Raw genomic sequence first — 26,830 nt, 5'->3', positions numbered from 1 at the left:
CAGCCCACAACTACGTGGGGAGCCTTGTCGTACTATTTTCTCTGCCGGCCACTCCATTTGTCCTTTCCCATGGTTTTCCTCATGCCCTTAAACCTTTCCCCGCTCCCCTCACTTTACCCTTAGTACCATAACCTCCTTCTTCACAGAAGAAAAAGGGGCCATGGGAATCACCTCCCCTTCTTGCCACGTTATGGGTAAACTCTTCTGTTTCCTCATTCTCCCTGCCCCCTCACTTCCAGACAATGGAAGAAGGGTCTCTCACTAGGGTTCCTTCCTCAGTGATGGAAAGGATGCTTCTCCATCCCGATCTGCTTTTCCATCTTAGCAGCATTAAGCCCTGTCCATCATTTTTCATTCTTGAGTCACCTCCCTCCATCAGCTTTCTCCCAGGTTTCTTCCTATGCGTCTGGAAGAACTTCCGGAGTCTTCATTCCTTCTGCCCCTCGTTTGACTGCACGTGGGCCTCCAGGTCCTATGTTACCTTCTGCTCACCTCTCTCACTAACCCATGCCTCAAAGACCCTTTACATGGTGCTCACGACCCTCAAATCTTTGGGGCCTCTCACCTTAGAGCAAGACGTGGGCCCCCGACTGCCGAGTAGTTATCTCCACTGGAGAAAAATCCAGCAGATTTCCCATATCAGGAGGGTCCCAAACTGCTCCTCTCCGGTTTCCTACTCAAGTCAAGTCAAGTTTAGGGCTTCACCGTCTGTAAGTCCAAATCCACCTTAATTCTTTAATATCTATCGATGCTGCTTAAGCTCCCCTTTTCCCTGTGCTGGTTTACATAACCATCATCTCTGTTGCCCTGTGGCTACAAGTGTTTGAATCATTTTTATTGTGAAAACATAACTTATGTATACAGAAGCATATAACACGAAAGTGTGGAGCCAAATCAATTCTCGTAAAGTGAGTGTATTTAGAAAAAAATTAAGCGTACTTATTTATTTTGAGAGCGACAGAGACAGCATGAGTGAGGGAGGGGCAGAGAGAGAGGGAGACCGAGAATCCCAAGTGGGATCCGCACTGTCAGCGCAGAGCCCGACGTGGGGCTCGAACTCATGAAACCGTGGGATCATGACCTGAGCCGAAACCAAGAGCCTCCTGCTTAACTGACTGAGGCACACAGGGGCCCAAAGCAAGTGCATTTTTAAACGTCACCCAGGCCCAGAAATTGACCATGGCCCCAGGCCCCGTCACAACTCATTTTAGCCATCGCACCCTTTATTTCCTGCTCTGATGTTGTTTTCTTCTTTCCACACGGTCTGTATCTATTTTGTGTTTTTCTAACCTCCCCGAGATAGATGCTTAGTCCCTGACATTTTGCAGCCCTTCTTTTTCTTCTAACGTCTGGACCTAATGGTCACACATTTCCTTCTATGCATAACTGCATAGTTACAAGTTTCGGTACATAGTGTTTTCATTATCATTCAGTTGAAGCTATTAATTTCCATTGACATTTTTTTTTAAACAAATGAGTGATTTAGAGGTTTTTCCAAATTGATAAAAGTTGTGGGGTTTTCTTACCTTTTTGCTCCTGATCTTTAACTTCATTATTTGTCACAAGAGCAGAAGGTCTGTATGATATTAATACTATGAATTTTTCGGGATCTGCTTGATGAGGTAGGTTATAGTCAAGTTCTTTGAAAATGTTTTGTTAATACTCAGAAAGATGTGCATTCTGCGATTATTGGATCCAATAATCTCTGTCTATATATCCAGCAGGTCAATTTGTTAGTTGTTAGTGTCCAGATTTATACTGAGCTGATTTTTCAGTCTGCGTTTCCTATTAGGTGTTGAAAAGGGTGTCTTAACATCTTCCACTGTGCTTGTGGGTTTGTCATCTCTTGTTTACATGCCTTGTCGTCCCTTGTTGACATCATGCAGATTAGCCTCCAGGGTGGCCTCCCTGCCTTTGCTCATGCTCCCCAGCTTTAGCTGCAATGTGTTTCTGAAACACAAATCTAGCCGGGCCATTCCACAGCGAAATACACAAGAGCTCCCTCGTTCCACAAAAGTCCACTGAGCACCATCGACAGTTCACTGATGTGTCTGTCAGGCACTACTCTAACCCAGGCGGATAGACTTGTGAACCCAAAAGACAGTGTTTAAGCTCTCTCAGAATTTACAGGCAGATGGATAGACAGACAGATGATAAACAGATGATAGATAGATAGATCCTAGAGAAATAGATAGATGAGTAGGTAATAGGTAGTAGATAGATGCTAGGTAGATGGATGATTGATAGAAGAAAATCTCCTTTGTTGTTATTGGAGTTAAGTTCGAATTCTTTAACGTTGCTTATAAGTATTTGTCCAATTTGTTCCCTGATTACTTCTGCAGCCTTTTTATCTTAGTTAACACCACTTCTTTAAATAGCTACACCCACCTTCACTGCCTGTGAACCTCTGCCCCATTAGTTTCCTGGCTCCGTCCCACTCATTCTTCACACTTGCCCTTACATATTCTTCAATGGAGGAAGCCTCCCAGAGCCCAGTAATCCACACTAACCGCCTTTCCTACGTGCTCATACGACCCTCTGTTCTCTGCACTCAGTCACTTTATTGTATCCCTCACTGGTTTGAAAAACTATGAAGTTAAGGGTTGTGTCTATATTTCCGCTCTTGAATCCACAGCACTTAGGGTTGCTCAATAATTTTTTTCTTGGAAGTTTGAGAAATGCACATGTAGCTAAGAATACATCATTGCAAGTCATTATTTAATATGTGCTATTAACACTTCTTAATTTCTGACATTTGGAAGTAACAGAGTTATGGAGCATACCCAGCTAGGATGTAGATACTGTGAGCGTTTTAATTTCTTGAGGTTTTGCTGATTTCTGGCACGCAGTTAATGTCTTCTTTGCTTTTTGTATTTTAATATAATCTCCTTCCTCTCCTTGCCAATAATTTATACAGATGATCCCATCAAAATCTTCAAGTCGGTTTGATTAGGACTCGGTGATGGGCATACCTAAAGAATAACACGAAATAGAAGGGTCACTTGTCACAGTAATTTAGAGACATCCAGATGTGAATTGTTAATGACATCTAAATAATGCACTGTTTCTGATTTCACTAGAGAATCTAATTATGTGTATCTTAAAAATTAAAAGAATCAATGTGTAAAGGATTAGATAATCAGCTTTTTGGTACCAGTTTTTTTTTTTTTTTAATTCCAGTTATCTTGAAGGCTAACTAGAATTTTCTAGGCTTTCAGAAATAAGTCGGTTACATTTTGTGGCCAGAGTTTTCTTTTCCCCTCTTTCCTTCATTCTAGTTAGAGTCGACCCTCTCCCCTGTAAGATGAGCCACCCCCGCCTCTGAGCTCTCCACTGTGTCAACGCTGGCTGTTTATCACCAGCAGTCTGGCCCAGGTGTGGGAGTCTGTTCTGGAACAGGGCTGAGTGAGTTGGGCGCTGTTCCGCATTTCCCTCGACTCTGGAGAAACCTGGACAGGTAGACCTGTGGGCACACGGCCTGGTGTGATTGCGTTATCGTGAGCCCTTCCATGGTTGCTTTGCTTTATCTTGTTTTCTCCGTTTACATACCTCCAATCTTTTGATTTTCTTTTCTCACTGTGGGCAAAGCTAGCAAGATCTCAAAAAGGGCTTTACGGTGAATTAATTTGTTACTTTAGTACTGGTAAGAGATTAACAGACATAAAGGTAGGAGGTGTCACTGTTTTGCTTATGGTAGGGATTCGGAGGCGCACTGAACTGAGGCCGAAACACTCCTGGAATCTTAACGAGGCTGATTGCACACCATTGACTCGCTCTTTCCACAGACGTGCTCTTCAGCATCTGGCATAATTGGGAACAGTAGCCGGCAGGTATCAAGTGTCAGGGTAAATTGTCTACTGCTGCGTGAGCACCGACTATGAAATTGATTTGCCATCTTTTGGGGAGCGGAGTTTTATAATACAAACAATATAAAGTTCAAAACCAGCACATTTATTATTTATGCACGTGTTGTTCAAAGGCATAATCAACAGCGAGTTTAAACAGACTGTTTTGATAGATCGTTCCATTTTTGACTCTGTGAGGACCTTTGTGGATGTTTTAAAAAGTTGAGCTGTGTGGATCTTTGAAATCACCTTCTTCAGAAATCGTGCTGGTGAGCTTTTGCTGTGTAACAACCCATCCTTAAGCTTAGTGGCTTAAGACTATTGTTTAGCTCACAATTCAGTGGGTCGGAAATTCATGCAAAGCTCAGCGAGGCTGTTTTCCTAGTTTCAACTGGATTCACTCTCCGTGGCAGCCTTGGGATCAGTTAGGGCGGGTGGTCCAGGATGGCTACAGATGAAGTGGCTCGTCTTCTTTTGGGGACTTCTCATTTTCCAGCAGGTGAGCCCGGGCTTGTCGGCACATGGCTGGACAGGGTTCCAAGACAGTGAGATGAGCCATGTAAGGGTTGATTTTCTGACACTTTTATTGGCCAAACAAGTCTCAGGACCAGGCCTAATTTAAAAGGAGGGGGATGAACTTTACTTCTTGTTGACAGGAACCGCACAGTCACAATCCAATGGGGAAAGACAGGGGCGCCTGGGTGGCTCAGTTGGAAGCGTCTGACTTTGGCTTAGGTCATGATCTCATGGTTTGTGGGTTCAAGCCCCACATTAGGCTCACTACTGTCAGCTCAGAGCCTGCTTTGGGTCCTCTGTCCCCCTCTCTCTTTGCCCCTCCCTTGCTCTCTTTCGAAAATAATTAAACATTATTTTAAAAAAGGGCAAAGGTGAAGGGGTTTGGATATTTGTGCAATCCAACACAGAAATAAATAAAACTATTATAATATATAGACATTGAGGAAAAGATGGTGGGTTGCATAGGTACATTTACTTTGGCCCTTCCTGACTCCCCACTAAAATGACAAAGCATAAACCCAGAAGGACACCTGGAGCAAGAGGGGAGAAATAATAATTTTTGGAAGCTGGAAACAAATGGATGAACGGTAGCACAGGTGGAAAACACTGAATCCTAAGCCAGCAGTAGGGGAAGTCAGGACCCCCTGATTTACAATATAGAACCACCAAATTCTTAGGGATTAGAGACATCAGAGGCCTCTGAAAAGAGAGAGAAGGTGGGAGAAAAATCAGGAAGATTGGTTTAGGAAGTGACAGGATTCCCAGATTCCCTCCCAACCCCCATGGACGATGGGAGGGAAAGAATGTTCTCTGGAAAGGTTACACCAGAGAATCTTTGGGCTCCCAGGAAGGTGTCACAGAAGAATGCTCCTCTGATGCAGTTGAAAACAGGAGGTTAAATATGGATGATCTCATTCCACGTGCAGAGCTGCTGACCTTTCACTCCATTTGCCTCCCAGAACGATAACTTCCGGTACAGAAAATTCTGCAGTGGAGAATCTGATCCTCCCACAAGTAAAGATCAAAAAATACTGACAGCAAAGTTTCTTCCAGGAACAAGTCTAACCACGTATCCCTTCAGAGCTACTCTCCAGGTTTCAGAGCTCCCTGTTAAATATAAACAGACAGCCAAGGACCACTAGACATCTTAAGAAAGCTTGTCATGTGAAAAGGAGAGACCAAGGTAAACAAGTGAACACACACAATTTAAGGACACATAAATTCTGAAGGAAGAAAATACCCAAACAACTGTCATTAATATCTTCAGTGTGGTCAAAAAAAAAAATGTACACCTACCCAGAAAGAAGAATGTGCTGTAAAAATGGTAAATTGAGAGAATTACAAGTGCTCCTAGAAATTAAAATAGGATAGTAACAATACAAAGTTAGTGGAGAGGATACAAAATAAAGTAGAGGAAATAACCCAGAAAGTCAAAGAAAAAGAAAAAGTGATGAAAAATAGGAGGAAAAAAACACAAGGTAATCAGAAGATCAATCTGGGAGGTGAAACATCCTAATAATAGAGGTTCTGGTAGAGAGGACAGGGAAAACGGAGCATAGAAATCATCACTGAAATAAATCAAGAAAATAAAACATTCCAGAACTGAAGCTTCTCTACTGAGAGGCTAATAACTTAACACGGTGTATGAAAAGAGATCCACACTGAAGTGTATCATCATGATATTTTGGAGCACTCAGGGCAAAAAAGGTTCTTTCAGCTTCTGAGAAATGTAAGTGTCACCTAGGGGTGGCTGGGTGGCTCAGTTGGTTAAACATCTGATTCTTGATTTTGGCTCAGGTCATGATCTCACAGTTTGTGGGCCCACCTTAGGATTCTCTCTCTCCCCTCCCCTGCTCATGCTCTGTGCCTCCCTTTTTCTCTAAATAAATAAATAAATAAATAAATAAATAAATAAATAATTTTTTTTATTTTTATTTGTTTTTTTTTTTTTTTTTGTTTTTTTGTAAATCATCCAAATGGTCAGGAAGGGCTTCAAATTTAATAGCTACACCAGAGATTTAAAGACAATGAGAAACGGTCTCTAATTTAGAATATCGTACTCAGGTCAACTCTTGATCAAGTGTGAGTGTAGAAGAAAGACACTTCAGACATGATTTCTGAAAAGATGTACCTTGCACACAACCTATCTCAAGAGACCACTGGAGGATATGCTCCATCACGGTGAGGGAGGAAACCAAGAAGTGAGCAGACTTGAGATAAAGGAAAGAGGGAATACAATGTAGAAAAGACAGATCCCAGGGCGAAGGTGGGGGTGATCTCAATATGAATTCCTTGCAGTTGGCATGAGGTCACCTGTCCCAGTTGGAGCATGAAAGGGAGAGAATATTTCGAGATGCAATGGACAGAATGCCTCGTACATCTGGGTATATTAAGAGGAGATTTTGATGGGGTAGTTATGTCTGGAGTTGAAACGTTTAGAAGTATGTGAGAGCAACAACAGAGTTAAAAAAATTATTAATTCAGGTAAGATTTAAAAATGTACACAAAATAAACATCATATTGCACTGTATGACTAGCGTTTATACAGATGTAAGTGATACAATAATTATGATCTCACCGAAATTAGTATGTCCATATTGGGAGGATGGGGATAAAAGGGTAGAGAGGTGAGGAGGGGGTCGAGGAGGGTCACTGTGTCATGCAAATACTCGGGGGTCATTTATGTGGTAGGAGTACTCCCCAGATTGACCAAGAGGATCCTTCTACAGAGAGTGCAGTGAGACTGGGGCTTTTCTAGAGGGGTGCATGCTGTAGGTGCAAGGGCCCTGGAAAGAGAGCTATCCATCTATACTGTAGGGGAAATCACTAATATTGCCTAAAATATAGAGTGAAGACATAGAGATATAAGCACATAATTTAGAGATACAAAGGTGAATGTCAACAGATAGTAAAAGGATAGAAAGTAGTTTCCTCAGAGAAAGGGAACACGGACATTAAGGACGCTACTGTTTTTCTTAACAGATTTGAGGACTCTTAACTCTTTAGTGTATGTACCATATATATGTGTAACTTTGATAAAAATACGGCCCTAGAGGGGCTCTTGGGTGGTTCAGTTGGTTGAGCGTCTGACTCTTGATTTCAGTCAGGTCACGATCTCACATTTCATGGGATTGGGTCCCGTGTCAGGCTCTGCCCTTACAGCGTGGAGCCTACCTGGGATTCTCTCTCTCCCTCTCTCTGTACCCCTCCCCCACTCATGCTCGCTCTCTCTCTCTCTCTCTCTCTCTCAAAATAAATAAATAAACTTAAAAAAAGTTTGTTCCAACCCTGATTCCATGCCACAGGCTGATTAAATCAAATTGGGGCTTTTGGCACAGTTCTGTGAGGTGAAATAGGTCTGCGTTTAAGTACTCCATCTCAGATGAAATCTCCTCCTTGGTGACTTATACAGGTGGCTTAGTTACTGAGGGAGGAGTTTCTTACCAGTATGATAGCAACTAGAGACCAGAGTTCATGGACATGACATAAAGCTCCTAATATGGCTACTTTTCAAAAGTCTGTAGCTGGCATTTAAGGCTTGGAATATGGATATATTATAAATCAAGAGTAATTTTGAGCACAAGTACACACTTTCTAGACAATAAAATATTTTATTTTTTATTAATAACAGCATGTAATATAGTTTTCAGTATATAGTGTTATTTTTAATGGTACTACTAAGATTCGGGTGGATACATTTTCTCTCTGAAAATTATGATGAGTAAGCACATATTTTTAGCATTTTAAATCACAGGATTTGGTTACATACAACAGTCTGTAAGCTACATATGTTCATGTAGCTACTTTATTTTTAAATCATGCACATGAGTAATTCATCCTGTGAAGAAATTTGAGATAGGGTTCAGGCTTGGGCTCAGTCATTATATCTCCCAGAGAGGTTGCCTCTCCCTGAGACCTTGCAGGCCACCTTCATGACTACATGGCCTTGGACAGACTCTGGGCTTAAAGACCCAGAAATCTGATGTGCTGGCACACAAACAGTAGTCCATATTTCAGGGGACAGTCAAACTCACCAAGCCATGAGACCAAAGTCTGAAGTCCAGCTTTTAATAAAAAATTAAAATGCCCAAAAGTAACACTGACACTTCCACATTTGGCCAAGATGGAGTCACAGGGACCAGATTTTCTCGGTTGAAAAGAAAATAAAAACAGTTGAGAAAATATACGAAATGATGGTTTTTCAGATATCTGGGAGCATAGGCCGGTAATCCCTGAGGGAGGGACAACAAACATATCAGTCCTATGAACGCACCCTGCTTACTACAGAGACAATTTCTGGGCCACCACACAGGGAGAAGACCCCATGTGGAGTGGGAGCGATTCCTTGCATTGAAAAGATGAAGCCAGTAGTCCAGGTCCACCAAGGTGGCTGGGGTCACAGGGCAGAGTGCTGGGAGCAGAAAGCCAGACACAGAAAGACCTCGAGATAAACAGAAGCTCCGTCTCAATCGTATTCTAAGGCGGATCAGCACAGATGTGGGAGGAAACTGTCCCAAGCTGAGGGAATAAGCACCTGAAAGGAGGAGGAGGAGGAAAAATCCCATGCACACACAGCATCAAGAACCAGGCCATTCAGCCAGGCACGCTCAAAAAAGCCTTGGATTCACAAGGCACATAGAGTACACAGAAAAACTGGATGAAGCCCACTCTTTTCCTGCCTAACAAAACTTAAAAAGCAAGTCTTAAAGGATCAAACTACTGCCAAATACTTTGTGTCTTGTATAGGAATACAAAAATATGTACAGCACCCAACAGAGTAAAATTCAGTCTTCTGGCATCCAGTAAAGAATTTCCAAGTATGCAAAGCAGCAGGAAAATACAACCCACATAGGGATAAAAAGCAATTAATAGACTAGAATGAGTAGGTAAGGAAAAATGAAACAATTTTTATAACTATACTACATATATTTAATATGGTGCAGAAAAGATCTCTGTTAAAAACAGAGATACAGAAGATTTAAATACTCAACTTGAACTTGGAAAATACAGTGATGCAGATGAAAAATACATTGGGAAGAATTAGCATCACAGTAGACACCACAGAAGAAAAGATTAGTGAACTTGAAGACATAGCAATAGAAACTATCCAAAATGAAACACAAAAAGGAAAAATAAATGAAGAACAGTGAGCTGAGAGATAGTTTCAAGCGGCCACCATGGTTACAGTTTAATTGATATCCCCAAATGAGGTTGGGGGGGGTCATGAAATACTTGAAGAAATATGGACTGAGAACTTTCAAATTTGAGTAAAAACTGCCAACCCACATATCCAAGAATCTTAACCAATCCCAAAAAGAAAAAAAATGTGAGGAAAACCACAAGACATTAAAGTCAAATTGCTTAAAGCCAGTGATGAGGAGAAAATCATACAAGCAACCAGAGGAAAAGAAAAGACGTTATGTAAGAGGTACACTGATGGAGTGAAAACAGATTTCTTGTCAGAAACACAGCAAGTCAGAAGATGGCAAGAGCATATTTAAATTACCGAAGAGGAGTAAAATCTTGAATTCCATGCTGAATGAAATACCTTCCAAAAACAAAGGCAAAAGAAAGACTTTTGTAGTTAGTCAAAAACTGAAAGAATTCATGAGCAGCACATGTACATTGTTAGAAACGTCAGGGAATATCTTCAAGCAAAAGGAAAATGTTAACATATGGAAATCTACAGAAAGATCTACAGAAAGACCATCAGAAATGGTAAATGTTGGGGCACCTGCGTGGCTCAGTCGGCTAAGCATCCTACTCTTGACTTTGGCTCTGTTCATGATCTCACCGTTTGTGAGTTTGAGCCCCACATCAGGCTCTTTGCTGACTGCAGAGTCTGCTTGAAATTCTTGGTCTTCTCTCTCTGTCCTTCCTGCCCCCACATCTATCTTTTTTAATCTCTCTCTCTAAAAAAAAATAAATAAGCTAAAAAAAACCCAGAAATGGTAAAGGTTTGATTTACCATCAGAAATGGTAAATGTTACCCAGAAATGGTAAATTTTTTTTTCGGTTGTGAAAAAATATCCTTTTAATAATGCATATTAACTAAATTTATTGTGGCCATCATTTTGCAATATATGTAAGTCAAATTATTATGCCTTACACTTGAACCTTGTATAAGGCTGTATGTCCATCATATCTCAATCAATCTGGAAAAATTTCTTTAACAGATAATTCAATGCTGAAAGCAAAAATAATAGCACTATGTACTTGGGTTTATAAACTTACGTGCTACTAAATGCTTGGTCTGAAAAAAAAAGGCTTAATGTGTAGCTGTTCCCAATGTCTGTAGTGTACATGCTCCTGCTTGGCTGATTGCAAACCAAGCAAATGGCAGGTGGTTTTGAGAATGGATGCACACATCAAAGGCCAAGTAAGTTTTATTTCCAGAGAGGGAAAGAAAGAGATTTCTCAGAGAGAGACAAAGAGAGGTTTAACTGTAATATTCTATTAACCTGAAAAGAAACCTGACATACACGTGGTCTGACTGGATAAAGTTCAGTGTTGGGTATACGAGTTTGTTATGCTGTCTCTATACATTTTTTAATGATTTTAGCATCTTGTAATAAAAATAATACTAAACAATTCTTCTATCACAGGTTTCAGAACCCCCAAGCTGGACGACCAGCCCAGTCGCTCTGCTAGGTACAATTCACACCAAGCCACACCATGATAAGCAGAGGGCAGGGCGTGGTGGGCACAGATTCTGAGCAAAAGTCAGCCAGTAAAATGAATCACATGTTTAATGGCATTAACCTAAGAAAACGTGACGTCAGGAAAGGCTTTGCTTTAGGGATTGAGGTTCATGATATTTACTATCAACGCTTGAAATATTTTAGTATATTCCATAAGATAGGGGCACAATTTTGCAGATTTAGTTGACTTCTTCCTTCCTCCCTCGGTTCCTTCCTTCCTCCCTCCCTCCCTTTCTCCTTCCTTCCTTCCTCCTTCCTTCAGTCCTTCCTTCCTTCCTTCCTCCTTCCCTCCTTCCCTCCTTCCTCTTTTCCTTCCTTCCTTCCTTCCTTCCTTCCTTCCTTCCTTCCTTCCTCCCTCTCCCTTCCCTTCCCTTTTTCCTGCCTCCTCATCCTTCTTCTTTGTCTTTTCCTTCCTCTTTGTCTTCTTTGTAATGTCTTCAGTATTTTTTTCCATAGCTTTGTTTTTGTTTATTCCATGTTGATATTTTTAGTTTAAAGCACATAGGGAGACAATTTTTCTTCGTTCTTCAGATCTGACCTCAGGGTGGAAGTAACTTTCCTATAATTGCAAAGTACTGACAATACTCTGTAATAGATTTTAAACTTTTACTTGTCTTTGGATTTAAATAAAAAAAAATAGTTTCTATTTACATCTGGATAATTGCTCATGTAGAAACCATTGCATATATTACATAGTTTGTATGAGGGCTTTTTTTTTTGCATGAGCCATGTATTATAATCATGCTTAAAGAAATCACAGTGTATTTTATCATACAAACGTGACTGAATTATGTACCAGAGTTCTTTGGGCTGGCGGAGGGGTTTTGGATAGAAGGAAAGTGCAACCTGGTGCTGGTTTTGCCCCATGTCTGCATGTGTCAGTTCACTCAGTCCCTTCCCTTCCTTTTAATTTCCTCATCAGTAGAATGAGAGGGGCGGGCTTTCTGAGGTTCTTTGAAGGTAATATGTCCCTTTCCGGTACCTCTAGTGTCTAGCATTTTTTATTCCATTTCTCTAGCTGTCACAGAGTAAATGAGGGGAGATACATCAATATATAGAAGTCACCAGATGCTGCCATTTCAGATAACATTCAGCATTTTGTCGGCTGAATAAACACATAGCAGGATCTGGGGATGCAATGTTATCTTTACGGCCATTGTTATGATGGAATTCTGTGGGGAGCTTTTACAGTCTCCAGTGAATTGTTTATTAGATGATATTTTGACTGGAACTATTTTCTACGGTTTCCACTATCTACACTGACAAAGAGGGAAACTCACAGTATTTCTAAATTTTCAGTGCTCAGAGATATGTGCCTGGCCTAAATGATCAGCTTGAGTTTATGAGAAATGGGAAAATAGGATATGATTAAATGGTTCTAAGGTTATTAAAAAAAAACCAAGCTTGACTAATTTTGAAGGGAACTCTAATATTGAAAATGAAGACATCGAGTGGAAATGTGGCCTGCGTCAATGATAGTAGCGTCATTCCTGGTGTCTGGATGTCAGCAAGAGTCCCCAAATACAGAGGACTAGCTGCCATTCATTGGGTAGATACAATAAATGTTGTTTCTCATTTTCTGACAGAAAACATATAGGTCACAGGTACTCCTGTGCATAATCACCTGTGGAGATGATTAATATCCAAATATTCAGCCCTACCCAAGATCTATCAACCCAAAATATCTGGGTCAAATCTTGGCACGTGTGGTTTGGCAAGGGTCCACAGGGATTCTGACGATCCTGGGGCTGACCTTTCCTTCAAAGCTCAGAGCAGGGCAACCTCCCCAACCCCTGGTTTGGTTTTGATGCCCGGGTGCCTTTAACACCATAGTGATTGGTCTAACTGCAGAGTAAGGGAGTTTCCTGCTTGCACCGCCCGGGGCCCACTAGACGGTAAGGCCTGTGGAGGCAGGAAGCATGGTTCAGTGACCTGTGGATCATCAAAGCTTATTCCCTACTAGACTGTATTATAAAATGTAAATAACGATGCTAATACTATTTTAGTATAAGCATCTCTGAGTCACCTAACAATCTTCTAAGGTCTATGTCCTAAAAGCTTCCTTTTCACAGACGAGGAAATTGAGTAGATGTGAGTTTAAGTCTCTCTCCCTCATGTTTTTTTTTCCCATAAAGTACATAGTGACACAATCCACAAGCCAACTTTGTACATGCTGATATTTTTATTGAGGTTAGAAGAGCAGGCAGCTCCTTGATGTGACAAGACTATTTTCCGGATGCCTAGATGAGCTGGATAATACCACCAGGGAATTTGATGGAGGCTAGAGAGGATCCCCCACAAAGGGCTTGAAAGCAAAGAATGGGCCTCTAGATGAATCTGTTCAAGCAGGTAGACTCAGGGTGTGGGAAGATTTGGAAGTAATGTGAGTAAGCCAAGCAGAGTCTGAATTCCCACATCAGTGCTCAGGTGTCTGTGGAGACAGCAAGTGACACTCACCCTTAGGGTCGAGAAGAACGACCCAGAAACCTCGTGGTGGCCTGACTGGCATGATGGACAAGAAGGTGGAAGTTGTGAAGAATCTCCTAGTTAAGAGATGATGGTTTAGCCATAACTTTCTAGTCAGTTTGTAGTGAACTATCTGTTTCTCATGACCTTTGCTGTGACAAAGAGGTACCTCCAAGTAGAGGCACCACAGAGAGGCAAAAATGTAACAAACCTTGCCTGATGGCGATTGAATGGAGGGCCATTGTCTACTGGAGGGTGTCCCTTGGGTTGTCTCATTGTGCATTTCTTGGGCGATCTCTACCTGTAGGGAAAAGAAGGAGATGTTTAGGAACGTGGACTGATTTAAAAGATTTTTGTGTGTTTTGTCTTTTTTTCTTTTTGTATAAAATAGTATTTTGCTCTTAGAAATATTTGTTGAATTGTGGATTTGGGCAAATCCATATGCAAATCCCAACTTAATCACTTCCCAGCTGTGGGATCTTAGACAACTTCATTCATTTCTCCAAGCTTCAGTCTCTTCATCTATAACACGGGGTCCGTAAGAGTTACCTGTCTGGTTGTTGCTTCACTGTTAACTCAATAATTTAAGCCACGCATGGGAGTTGGCTCGTGTTGATTTTGAGAAGCAAATGTTAAATGGTCGCTAGCTTGAAATTGGTCATGATGGAAGAATTTACGCCAGAGAAATTGGCAGGTAAACATCTTCCTTTCACCCCACAGAACTGAATGACTGGCATACCACTGGATATAAGGCATGAAAACAGTGCCAGGTAGTGGCTAGCACAGGAGTTGACAGTGGGGCAGTGCTTTCCTGGATAAGCAGCTGTAGGGATGTCATTTGTTTGTGCGGGTTGATAAGGCATGCCCTAGCTTCTGAAACTGCATTTAACATATACTTATTTCAAAGGAGAATGTGCTAAATGTTCCAGAGACTAACTCTTGGCAGAGAGGAAACCAGTCAATTGAGAAATCTGATGATGTGCATGAAGTTTCTACACACCAGACGTTGTTGACCTGCACGCCTGACTGTAAAACTAGTCCTTCATGTGTTCTAGCACAAGAGGCCTTCCTGTTCTGTACTTTATTTCTACTTGTCTATGGTCTCCTAGATTTGCAATTTTGAGGATTTTCGGTGCATACAGCACCAACTGAAACAGTGAAAGTGGTGAGTAACATATTATACATATCCTTCTTGCTGATCTTATGAACACCAAGTAGTTTGCATTGGATTAATAGATTTAAATTCTTATGCCACCATCGCTAAATATTTTTTGTTAACCCTTCTGGTTGTTGTGTATCTGAGGGACTTTCTCCGCATAGTACGGTTAGTCTAGAATTTTGCTCCTGATAGGTTTTTCTAATTCCTGTGAGACGATTATAACTCTTTCCTAGCACCCAAAGCAAGGAAATTAAATTTATGGTGATCGTATGTCCCAGATTTTCCAAGACACTTTCAATTTTATAATTTTATTCATTTCAATTAAGATGATTTATTACATGTCAAGTAATCATTATCTAATTTATTCCGCTTTAAGACTTTAATATGAATGAATTAATACAGTATAAAAATAGTACAGTTTCTTAACACAAAAAGTAGATGAATGATTTATATGAAAAAATCATATAAAGGTGTAATAGCTAATTCACATTTAGTTGCACATTTAACCATCCTCAATTATCAAAAAGAACCAAATTACCCAGTATTAAAACTGTCGGCAAATTGAGAACACATGATCACCATGCGTGGTCTTGAGTTTGGTAATGGAAGGTGTGAAATACTGTATAGTACTTATCACAGGATTAAGTTTAATAATCCAGTCGAAAAAGGGCTAAAGCAAATTGCCACATGGATACCTTATTTGAGGAATGTCCAACTACACAACTTTCGTTAGGCAGGAAGAAACCAAAAAGGATTGATTGACAGATCGCTTGATTTTTTTTTATTTTTTTAATGTTTACTTATTTATTTTGAGAGACAGAGAAAGAAAGAGAGAGCAAATGGGGGGGCAGAGAGAGAGAGAGAGAGAGAGAATCTTAAGCAGGCTCCATGGTCAGCGCAGAGCCCCACGTAGCTCCCAAACTCACAAACTGTGAATATCATGACGTGAGCCAAACTCCAGAGTTGGACGCTTAACCAAATGAACCACCCAGGCACCCCTTTTTATTTTTTAATATTTATTTAAGGTTTGATTTTTAATATATAGAAAATAATCTGTAGGAAACATGGAGACTTTTAGATTTAAGACTTTTATTTTTAAGAAATACCCTTTTTCCTCCTCAGAATAGAAATTCTGTGAGATTTGAAAACAAAAGTTTTGTATTACTACCTGGATGAGTAAAGGAGGCAATCTCAGAAGGGAGAATGGTGCCTGGCACAATGGGAAGATAATCTAAGAGAAGAGAGGAGGAAACAAAACATAGTAGATTGTTGAGATTACAAGGGAGGAAGTTAACATTCCTTTGAGCACAATTATGTTCCAAAGACTACACAAGGGGCTTTGGGTATATTTTTAAATTTTGACTCTCAGAACACATCTTGCAAGGCAGATAATATCCCCCAACAGTCACGATTGCCTAAGTTGTGGAACCAGAATTTGAATTTAGGTCTGTCAGATTTCAAAGCCCACACTCTTTTTCCAAGATACCATACTGCCTCCCAGCCACTCACTGGGCTTCTATCGTGTGCCGGGTTCTTTGCGGACAACTTCTCATTTTAGTCTCAGGAAAACAGTTAAGATATTTTTTATAGACAAGCCTGTTTCATTTATATAATATCACAATTTTAATTCGCAAAGGCTCTTTCCTGTTATCTGAATGTTCCTTTATAAGATTTTTATTTTTAAAGATAAAACCCATACTACACATAAAAGCACAGTTAAAAGGAACATAGCAAAGGAAAGCGGAATGAATTGCATTTTAGAATAGCACTTGCAGCTGGCTGATCTCATGGATTAATTTATACCTAGCTTGATAACGTGGCCTAAGCTGTGGTTTCAAGCCTGGTCACACCCCCAGTTTAACCTGGGGAGCTTTAGAAGATCACAAAATCATGTGTCCCTTACCTGGAGGTTTTATTTCACTAACTCTGGAGTGAAGACGAGCAGTGTGTTTTCTCAAGTTCCCCACTTAATTTCTGAGCCTCACTCTTCTCATCTACAAAATAGAAATGGAAACACGAATCTTCCGGGATTGTTGTTATAGGTGAGGTAATGAATATGAAGCGTCTGGCGGTCCTTGGTGTATATCCAATGTAGGCAATAAATAGTGGAGACTTACCTTACTGTTCAAAACATGGTCTTGGCTTTATGAAAATATGCTTTGGTTGGGGGGGTGGTAATTTGTAGGCAGTAAATGCTACCTTCATTCCTTCTAAATTTCTAGTGGTCTCGAGGTTTTATTGCTTCAGAGCCAATCTTTTACAAAGCTAGGATGAGCCTAATTCTCTCCGAGCAAACTGCATTTTGTTTGGGTGCCATTATGAAGTCCATTATCTCTCCCCTCCCCCCAGTTACTTGCTGTGAACCCACTGCATGGGTGTGTGACAGTTACATCAAAACGAGTCACGGATGCTAGTGAGCCCTACTCAGGAACTGTGACAGGCGGAGATAATGTTCGCCCCGGTACTCTGGGGATCACTTACCTCCCAGGTGTCAGTCTCCAAGTGCTCACGCCGAACCTCAGATGAGGAACCCTTGTGTGGTACCATCTACTCGATGCCCACATAGCAGGCAGGTGCACCCCAGACTCGCCTAGAGGATTTGCTCCTGTGAATCTGCAGTTGACTTGTCCTCCCTTCTTGGGTCCGAAGATGGAATTTCCCCCATTTTTTTTTAAATGTAAATTTTATCAAATAACCCCTGTACGTGGTTTTAAAAGTCAAATATAACTAAAAGGTTTAAAATGTAAAAGCAAGCATTCCCTTGAGCTTCTCCTTGCCCCCACTTCTGCTATTTTGGGTAGTGCTTTCGGTATTTACCTCCATATTCTAAATAATATAATATAAAACCCTTTTTTATTTTTAAATTTTTAGATACTATATATAGACTCCTTTTTTTAAACAATGGAAGATAAACATTTAATTCTCTTAGACATCTTCCTGCTTCTCTCCCACTTCCCCTTTCACTAAGACTCTTAATAAATGTAGATGGTGATTTTTGAACATTCAATGTTTACATTACTATGACTTGTTCACAGATGATTACAATTCCATTCTTGTATGACATTTGTTTTCAATATCCTCTTGCTTACCATTTCTCCATCACCGACTCCCCTCCAAATTTTCCAATCAATCGATAAAACTCCTTTCTATAATTAAAGATGTGAATTGCATATTTTTCTTGGATGCATTAATTGGAATTAATTCTGGATTAACTGGAATTAATTCTCTTGGATCTCAGCAGCATCTGGGTCCTGCAGGTGTGAGGTGTGGCTGCCATATTGGATCCCTCTCTACCAACACTTGGAGAATTGTACTTACTTCTCTTCCAAACTTGACCTTTTACTCCTTGGATCTTTTTCCTCCTTTACTGTCTGGTGTTGGTATCATTCATTGAACTTTGGCTTTCTGAGAAAATTGTGTGAGAAACCATCTTTTTGAGAACTGCATGTCTGAAATGATCTTTTTTATCTGACCTTGATTGACGCTTTACCTAAACGGGAATTTCAATTCCAAAGTACTTTTTCTTCAGAATTTGAAGAAATTGGTCCATTGCCTACATGCTTCCAGTTTTGCTGTTGAGAAGTATAATATTTTGATTGGTAATTATCACTTTTTTATTATTATAATCTCTGGAAGACTTTAGAGTCTTTGTTAATTAATTAATTACCATTTTATGATTTTTTAATTTTTTAATTTTTTGATATGGACTTCTCTGATCATCTAATTGTTTTATATTTTTTGTTCTATTTCCCTTTACTTTTTCTTTTAGTTTTACTTTGTTGGTATAATTCATTGAACTTTGGCTTTCTGAGAAAATCATGTGAGAAACGATCTTTTTGGAAACTTCAGGTCTGAAATGATCTTTTTTATCTGACCTTGATTGATGCTTTGTAGGAAATTGCTTCAACTCACCTTACATTGAACAAACTTTTAAAATATCACATAACAATTTTAATTCCTAAGAGCTCTTTCCTATTTTTACAATTTTCCTTTCCAAATAGTAATAGAAACCATTATTATTTAGATTTAGGGGAACCTATTTTTATTTCAGAGATGTATAGTATTCCTTTGTCTCTATGAGGATATATATATATATATTTCTCCTACTTCCTGTCTAGTGTCCTTTTCTCCAAGTTTCTTGTCTTGATTCATTTCTTTTATTCCATGTCTTTTATGTCAGAAGTTTTCCTCCAATGTCTGGTGGTCTTTAGTTATCTGTCATATTTAGGAGGAAACATATAAAAAAAGTGTGTTAGAAGCTATAGGTACTGGTGTGGCATTATTATTTGGTGGGCATCACTATAGGGTGATCAGATAGTATTTGGCTATTTTGTTGTGGTTGGCCAATTGCCACTACCTTTCGGAATTTCTCCAGGGCTAGTTGCTCTCCCCAAAAAGACTCTTCTGCTATTTAGATTGCCAGGATAAACCTGAATTACTGTGGGTTCTGAGGACACACAGGGCCGGAAGCCTCATCATTCAGTACAATGACTTTCATGAACTCCACCTTTGTTTTCAGTCCTTTGCTTTAATTCTCAACCCTCTCTGTATTGGGCATCTTGAGTTCAGGAAACCTCTAGTCTAATTTCTCCAAGAGTATAGGTCTTGTCTCCTGATAAGGATGGGGAGAGGGAGAAGAAGTTACCTAGAAAAATGGCAGTGGAGAGAGGATCTGGGGGTATAACTTTCCTCTCACAGGCTTTCAGTTACGCCGGCTGTTTCCAGCCTCCTGCCTCACCTCCTCCTTCCCTTTGCTTGCTGTCTGCATTTTCTGTTGTACTTGTAGTTTCTCTACTGATGGCTTCCTTCTCCCCAGGCACCCAGGCTTTTATTTTCTCTACTCTGCTGAATTGGTGATCACTCTTTTATCTGCTTTCCATCTTCCAAAATAGCCTTTTTAATCTTTCATGTGTTTTCAGTGTTTCCTCTGTGCAAACTTTCATTTTAACTATTTGAAATACATGACGTCTTGCTAAAACTCCCCTCTGGATGTGGGCATGCTCATCACTTGCGAACACATGGTGTGGTCCAAGCTCCATGTGAGAATGGGTTTTGGATGATAGAAGAGGAATGGAAGATTGCAAGGGGCCTCCTGGCTCCTGTCTTCATCAGTGTTCGAAAGGCACACAAAGGCAGTATTTTCTGCTCCCTTCCCCCTTTCATATATTTTGTTGGAAGCTAAAAGGAAGACAAAATTCTCAATCATGCAAATGGTTGTGAATCAAGATCTCTGGGAGGGAAACGGGATGGTTATATGACCCTGTGCTTTTCTGCCTTCCTCAGACTTAGGGGACACATACTCTGTCACAAGACCAAGGCTAGTCTGCAGCCCAGAATCCCTTTCTAGGCCTGGCTTCACATGGACAGCTGGATGGCCCAACATAAACCAATTAAATAGAATTATCTTCAATTCTCATGTCTTCTCCCTTCAACCTATTTTTCAAACCGGAGATCAGAAGTCAATCCAGCTCGTTTCTCCTCACTCTCTGCATCCTACCAGACAGTCAATAAATCCCCATTCTGAGTTGAATAGTGTCTTTTCTCCCCCCATCCCCATTCATGTCTATTTGGAACCTCAAAATGTGGCCATATTTGGAAATGGGGTCTTTGCAGAAGTAATTCGTTAATTAAGATGAAGTCATACTAGATCACGCTGGGCCCTAATCCCATGACAGGAGTTTTATAAGACAGGTTTAGAGAAACACAGAGACACACGGAGGGAAGAAGACCATGTGACAATAGAGGCAGAGATTGGAGTGACCTGGTCATAAGCCCAGGAATGCCAACGGTTGCCAGCCACCACCACAAATTGGAAGAGGCGAGGAAGGATTCTCCTCTGAGAGCCTTCACAGAAAACATGGCCTTGCTAACACCTTGATTTTGGTCTTCTGGCCTCCAGAACTGTGACAGCATAAACTCTGATTATTTTAAGCTACCCGGTTTAAGGTACTTTGTTAGAGCAGCCCTAGGAAAATAATGCTATCTCATTGATTCTACTTCTTTAATTTCCCCCTTTTGATCCTTTTACAGACCAAGTATAATGGACTTGTTAAAGCCCTATCATTCCTGGGCTAGATTACTGCCATGGAAATTTATTTATGTATTCCAGAGTTGTTCTTGCTGTGTATTCCCATGTAGATGTACTGCTCTCTCAGTTCACGTATTTTCTAATGTTTCGGTGCTAATATTGGCCTTCTTTAGATTGTAAGCTTTCAGTAGAGGTTACGTCCAGGAACTTTTATAAATATAGCTGACTACCAGATAGACTCGGCCATCAGGGACCAGTGTGGAGCCCTGAATGGTCACTGGAGCCCCCGATGTCACCATCACCAATGGAAATGGAAGGTTCGGGATTGGTCATGTTTCATATTCTTTCTCTTCCTGACATTTTAGGAATCTGTGATCTTAGATCTGCCCCACAGCCACACTTGGGGTGTACTTATGACACATAGTATAAAGGTCGTGTCTTCTGGAGTAGGACTGAAGGAGTCAGAAGCCCCCAAGCACGTGTCGGGGATGAGCGGTGAGGTTCTTGGCAACTCCGCACACCTTGCCTCGTCGGCCCAAGGAAGACAGTTAGCCCCAGTGATCTCAGCACAGTGTCCAAGCTCCAGCCTTGGATGAAACATAATGACAAGAGTGGATGAGAATCACAGCCGTGTTTATCGAGGCCCCCTGTTAACACACGGATGCTCACATTTAGCCCCTCGGCTCTGGGCTGTCTCACCAGGTAGTAATGATTCCACTGGGCTGATAGTTGGCAGTGAGTGTGAGGTTGCTGAATTTGTTCTGTGGGTGAAAGTAGCTCCTTTCAGGAAATGAAAATGCCTACCCCGTGAAGAATGAAGATATACATTTCGTCTTTTATTGTCTAACTTAGATAAATAACCATCATAACCAACATTAACTGAGTAATTACTACCGCTGAGTAGTGCCCTAGGAGATTGACTTGTCTTTTCTCAGGTTAATCCTTATCAGAAGTTGCTCATTCTATTCGACACATAGTTTTAGCTTTTTTTTTTTCCAGAAGATATACAAGAGTACACAAATGATGACTCAGTCTCTGATCTCCTGACGTACTGTAATGATTATCTCCACTTTACAGAAGAGACCACCAAGCTTTAGCTAGATTCAATAACCTGCCTGATATGATATAACCAGTAAATGACAGACAGGACAGGACCAAACTGCTAGCAAACAGAGAAACCTAACTGCTTAGCAAACGTTTTGAGTGCCCAGTTTCCTTATTCAACAGGGGAATCGCTGACACGCTCGTGTCTATATTACAGATGTCAGTGGCTAATCTTAATGATCAATATTCAGGGTGACTTTCCGGTGTTTTTGTATATTTCCAGTGTGCTTCCAATATAAAGGCACAGCTATTCCTGTTTAGATTTAGGGGAGGCGGAGTTTAAGTCTACCACGGAAACTGAAGGTAACATCACACTTTCCCAGCCCTTGCGCAAAACTCTATATTTTCCCCAATTTTCACTCCTTGTAAGCTACCGCTTGATGAATGTGGCCTGAAGTCATTCCGGCAAAGTACTGTAATTTTTGGCAGTGCTCTCCGCAGATTATTTCCTGGCCAGTGAGGTGGGACAGATGCACATTCAGATGTAGCGCACGCATTTGAATCTGGAACGGAGTCCTGGAGGGAAAATAGCATTGCTTCATGTGTCGGGACAACAATGTCTTTCTTGGATTTGTTCAAGGAATTATAATTATGCTTGCTGGTTTCCCCAGAATCAAACAGAAAGCGAGGTGAAGGCAGCTTTGGCCAGTAGACATTATTCTTTTTCGTTTTTTATAGCACAAAATTTACACCGGAAATAACAATAGTTACCTGGTTTTTTTTGATAGCCATAATGTGCCCTCCTTTGAAGCATTAAAATTTACGAATGTTGTTAATGGAAATCTTTTAGTCTGACTATGAAGTGGCCATGTCTTTAGCCTCTTACCCTCACCTCCGTGGGGGGAAAAATTCATCGTGCAGAGCTTTTATGAGAACAAGTATATTTCATGTGAACATGAAATCTCTCATTTTGTGTCTCTTCCCCCCTGTACTTTTGCACTACCCCTGTTGGCCAGCAACACATGAACAGCATTAGGAGTTTTATTTTCCTGATTTAAGGGCAAAAGAATTGGGCCCATTATATCTGGTAATTTATCAGACAGTTTCTCGATCACAAAGAACGTTTTTTTCCCCCTCTCTCTGGGTTTCTGGAAGCTCACATCACCCTGCCGGGGGGAGATTGAACACTTTAATGTTTTGAAGAGTTCACATCAGAAGATTTCACCACAGGCCTCTAAGATTTCACCTCATGAGAAATTCCCCTTCAAATCTGTGGTTTCGCCTCTTCCCAGGACCTTTTGAATTCTGTAATGGTGTCATGTGTTGGCTGTGGAGTTTGCTCGCTTTGAAGCGAATACAGATGCTTTGACTACTCTCTTTTGAAAAGAAAAAGGTGGGTGGTGGTGATGGGAAGAGGAGGGCTTGGAAATCCTTCAACAGCCAGAAGACGATCTTTGGATAATTCAGGATGCACCATGGGGCATTGCTAATACCCCACCTCCTGAGGCAGGAGTAAATATTAACGCTCTGATTTTGGGTTTCTGGGTGGAATACTCGTGACGGAGCCGTAGACTCCTCTCCCCCAGCAACACCCAGCTGACGGGGTGTGTGGCTGCCTCTGAACTCCGACTGCACTTTAGCACTAGCTGGGGAAATGTGGACAAATGCCAATGCCTGGGGCCCCTCACCCGGCCAGCTAAATCAGATTAATTAACTCTGATGTGGGGGGCTATGAACCGCAGGCTGTCAGAGCTCCCCGAGTGATCACAGCGTGTACCTCTGCTCATTCTGGGTCCTGTTTCGGGGAGAGAGCTCCAGAGGGAGGTGGGGGGCTTCATTTTCACCTCTGTCCATCCACACCAGCTGCCCTTCCTTGTCCCCTCTGCACCTCAAACCTGTGGCAGGCAGCTGCCTAGACAGAGGACGAAGTGGATGGCCAAGGGCAGCAGCTCTCCAGGGTGGCGTGCAATGCCCAGACTCTCAGCCGCAGCCAGACAGAGGGCATCAAAGCGGCCGGGGGGGGAGGGGTTGCGCCAGGTGCATCACCTGTAAGAGGAGTGCCCTAGGTAAATGTTCTTTCTAATGTTTACTTATTTTTGAGAGAGACAGAGAGAGAGAGAATCTGAAGCAGGCTCCAGGCTCTGAGCTGTCAGCACAGAGCCCCACGTGGGGTGCGCACTCAAGGGCCGTGAGATCATGACCTGAGCAGAAGTCAGATGCTCAATTGACTGAGCCTCCCTGGTGCCCCTAAATGTTCTTTCTGTAACGGGGGTGCCGTCCCCCAGCATTCCGAAGAATGGTTCCGTTCGGTGCGGCGTTTGGCGCCAGTCCTTTTCAGTTGGGGCTGGGGGGACCTCTCCACAGTGATGTCAATCTCCACTGCCAGAGGCACCTGCATTGGGCATGCTGGTTCCCTCGGGGGACCCCCCAGCCCCCGGACTTCTCCGGCAGAGGCGCGAAGGAAACGTGTTCCAGACAGAGAGAGAAGGCCACCGAAGCATGGGAGGAGGCAGATTTGCATTCAACTTTGCTGCCCTGGTGGTCCTAAATGGAATAAAGACACCTTTTTAAATGGAAAAAAATCAGGACATTTAGTTGCTTTGATTAGACTGTTCGTTTCCCGTTCCATTGACTGTTCCTGGGATTCGTGTGAATTTAGATTGGTGTGAAATGGAGAGCTTCGTGAGGCAGGAGACGACTCCTGGGTGCTGCGTTTGCACGTCTTGTCTTATCCTGGGTCTTCCGGATACGGCTGTCTGGACGACGCATTTCATTAGTGATTCTCCTTTACAAAAAAATGTATCCAACATCAAACCTGTGTCGTTGAGTATAGGTACTGATAAGGAATGCAGACCTGTGCGTCGTGAAAAATTAACCCTTAACGTTGTGACGTTACAAAAGAGAAGTATGTTGATTACAGGAGAGTTAGCATATACTAATAAATGGCACACACAAAAATCCCACTATCCCACCATCCAGTTAAAAACCTCTGCTGATTGTTTCTCTGCCTCCACCACTTGCAACAGAAATGGGATTTTATCATGGCTGACTGTTTGCTAACCTCCTTTAAGTTTTCTAAAGATATATACATATTTCTGTGTGTTTATTTCATATTATTTGAAGGTTGTGTAATATGGATATGCTTTAATTCATTTCAGTGATGTCTACACTTGGATGTTTCAGTTGTGTTTAAAATTTTCTCTACTTCATCTATAATATTCTGCAGCCAATATACTTTAGCTAAACATTCAGACCTGCCCAGGGATGGGCCGAAGATGCTTTCTGGAGCTCCAGGGGGGATCGAAAGCCCTGATGGTAGCATTTGGGGATTTTCTAAGGCGTATGTGCGTGTTCTCTCCCACCTTGACCAGATTCAAGCTGTCAGCACACGCAGCTGGGAGAGGTGAGGTGCGTGTGGATGGTTCTCACAAGCCCACACAAGCTGTCTCCAACATCACCGGGCCCACCCATGATAATATTTTAGGATAAATCCCTGAAAGTGGAATTTCTGGGTCAGAGGTTATGAACACTGTAAAGGATTTTTTATCTGTTTTGTCTAGCTATCCTCCAGAAAGATCGAAATGTATACCCCTATCAGGAACAGATGGGTGTATCTGGAAGCTTCCGATTTCCCCCACGTCCCGTCCATCCGAAGGTGGAACAGGTCACCTCTGCAGGCAGCAAAATGTCTGTCTCCTGGGGCTCTTCTCGCGGCCCTGAACCAGACAATCAACCTCTTGGCCGCGCGTTCAAATATGAAAGGAAGAGCCAGCCTGAATCGTCGAGGTGTCTCTTTTAAGTCTGAGATGTTGGGGAAAGTTAAATAACAGAACAACAACAACAAACGAGATGCCAGGAGGCAATTCATGCTAAATACCACACACAAGTGATGTCAAGTGATGTAAAGGAGCCTGGCTAGGACAGCCTCCACAGAGGTGAGCATTGTTCCAAAAGCAAGGGTATTATTAGCCGATGTTTGGACCGCCGGGTCTCCATCAATTCCTTTTCCATCACGGAAGCCCGGATTCTTGGCGTCAGTGGCAGCCTGGACGGATGCAGGAGGCGTGGAGGAGATGGACAGGCCACGTTTAGAAGATTCTCCAGGGCCAGCCTTGCCCACCACCTGCAGCCTTGCGTGAGAGGCGATCCTGCAGAATCCCCGCCCGTGTCTCCAGCCAGTGTTTCTCAGCCGCCCCCCACCTGACTGCCTTCCCTTGTCTCCCCCTTTTCATTTTAGGGGTTAAAAAAATCCCAATTATGATTCAGCTCTCCGCTACTACACCAAGAGCACGGCAGGGAACCAGGGAGGGGGGCAGGGTGGTGGACCGGAGCGATGGTACCAATCAGTTGTGCAGCTCTGGGTCCTTGCCAGGGATCAGACTTTCCACACTTTGCTCGAGTGCGTCCAACCCAAATATCAGATAACATTAAGGTTTACATTCTGTGTAGAAAGCTGTCCCGAGAATGTACTGATGTTCGCAGCCCCCCACTGTAGCCAGGGAAGGCCAAGAGGGGAATCTTCTAATTTTTCCCGTTGACCTTTGAAAAGTAGCATCCTGTGACTTTCTCCGTAAAACCCCTGACCTTCAAGCACCTAACTCTTCAACTTTTCCACCAATTATTGCACTTGTTCCCCCCCCCCCCAAGGTTTCCTTTAGCAGGTGTGGAATGGCATCCGTGTTTGCTCTCGCCCCCCAGGAGGGGAGCTGCTGGAGGAAGAGTGGCTGTGTCCACGGCAGGGACCTCCCCGCATACCAACGCCGCCCTGGACTGGGAGGTGGCAGCCCACGGGGGATGCTTTCAAATGAGACAGGGGACAGTTTAGGGCATGAAGTGGTTTCAGGGCACCTGGGGGGGCTCAGTCGGTTAAGCGTCCGACTTTGGCTCAGGTCATGATCTTGCGAGCCCAGCGTCGGGCTCTGTGCTGACAGCTCGGGGCCTGGAGCCTGCTTCGGATTCTGTGTCTCCCTCTCTCTCTGTCCCTCCCCCATTAGTACTCTGTCTCTCTCTGTCCAAAATAAATTTAAAAAAAATTTTTTTAAAAAGAAGCAGTTTCCAAAAACCATTCTCA

The sequence above is a fragment of the Acinonyx jubatus genome, chromosome B2 (genome assembly GCF_027475565.1).
Source record: "Acinonyx jubatus isolate Ajub_Pintada_27869175 chromosome B2, VMU_Ajub_asm_v1.0, whole genome shotgun sequence".
Taxonomy (NCBI): Eukaryota; Metazoa; Chordata; class Mammalia; order Carnivora; family Felidae; genus Acinonyx; species Acinonyx jubatus.
This window is presented reverse-complemented; position numbering follows the sequence as displayed.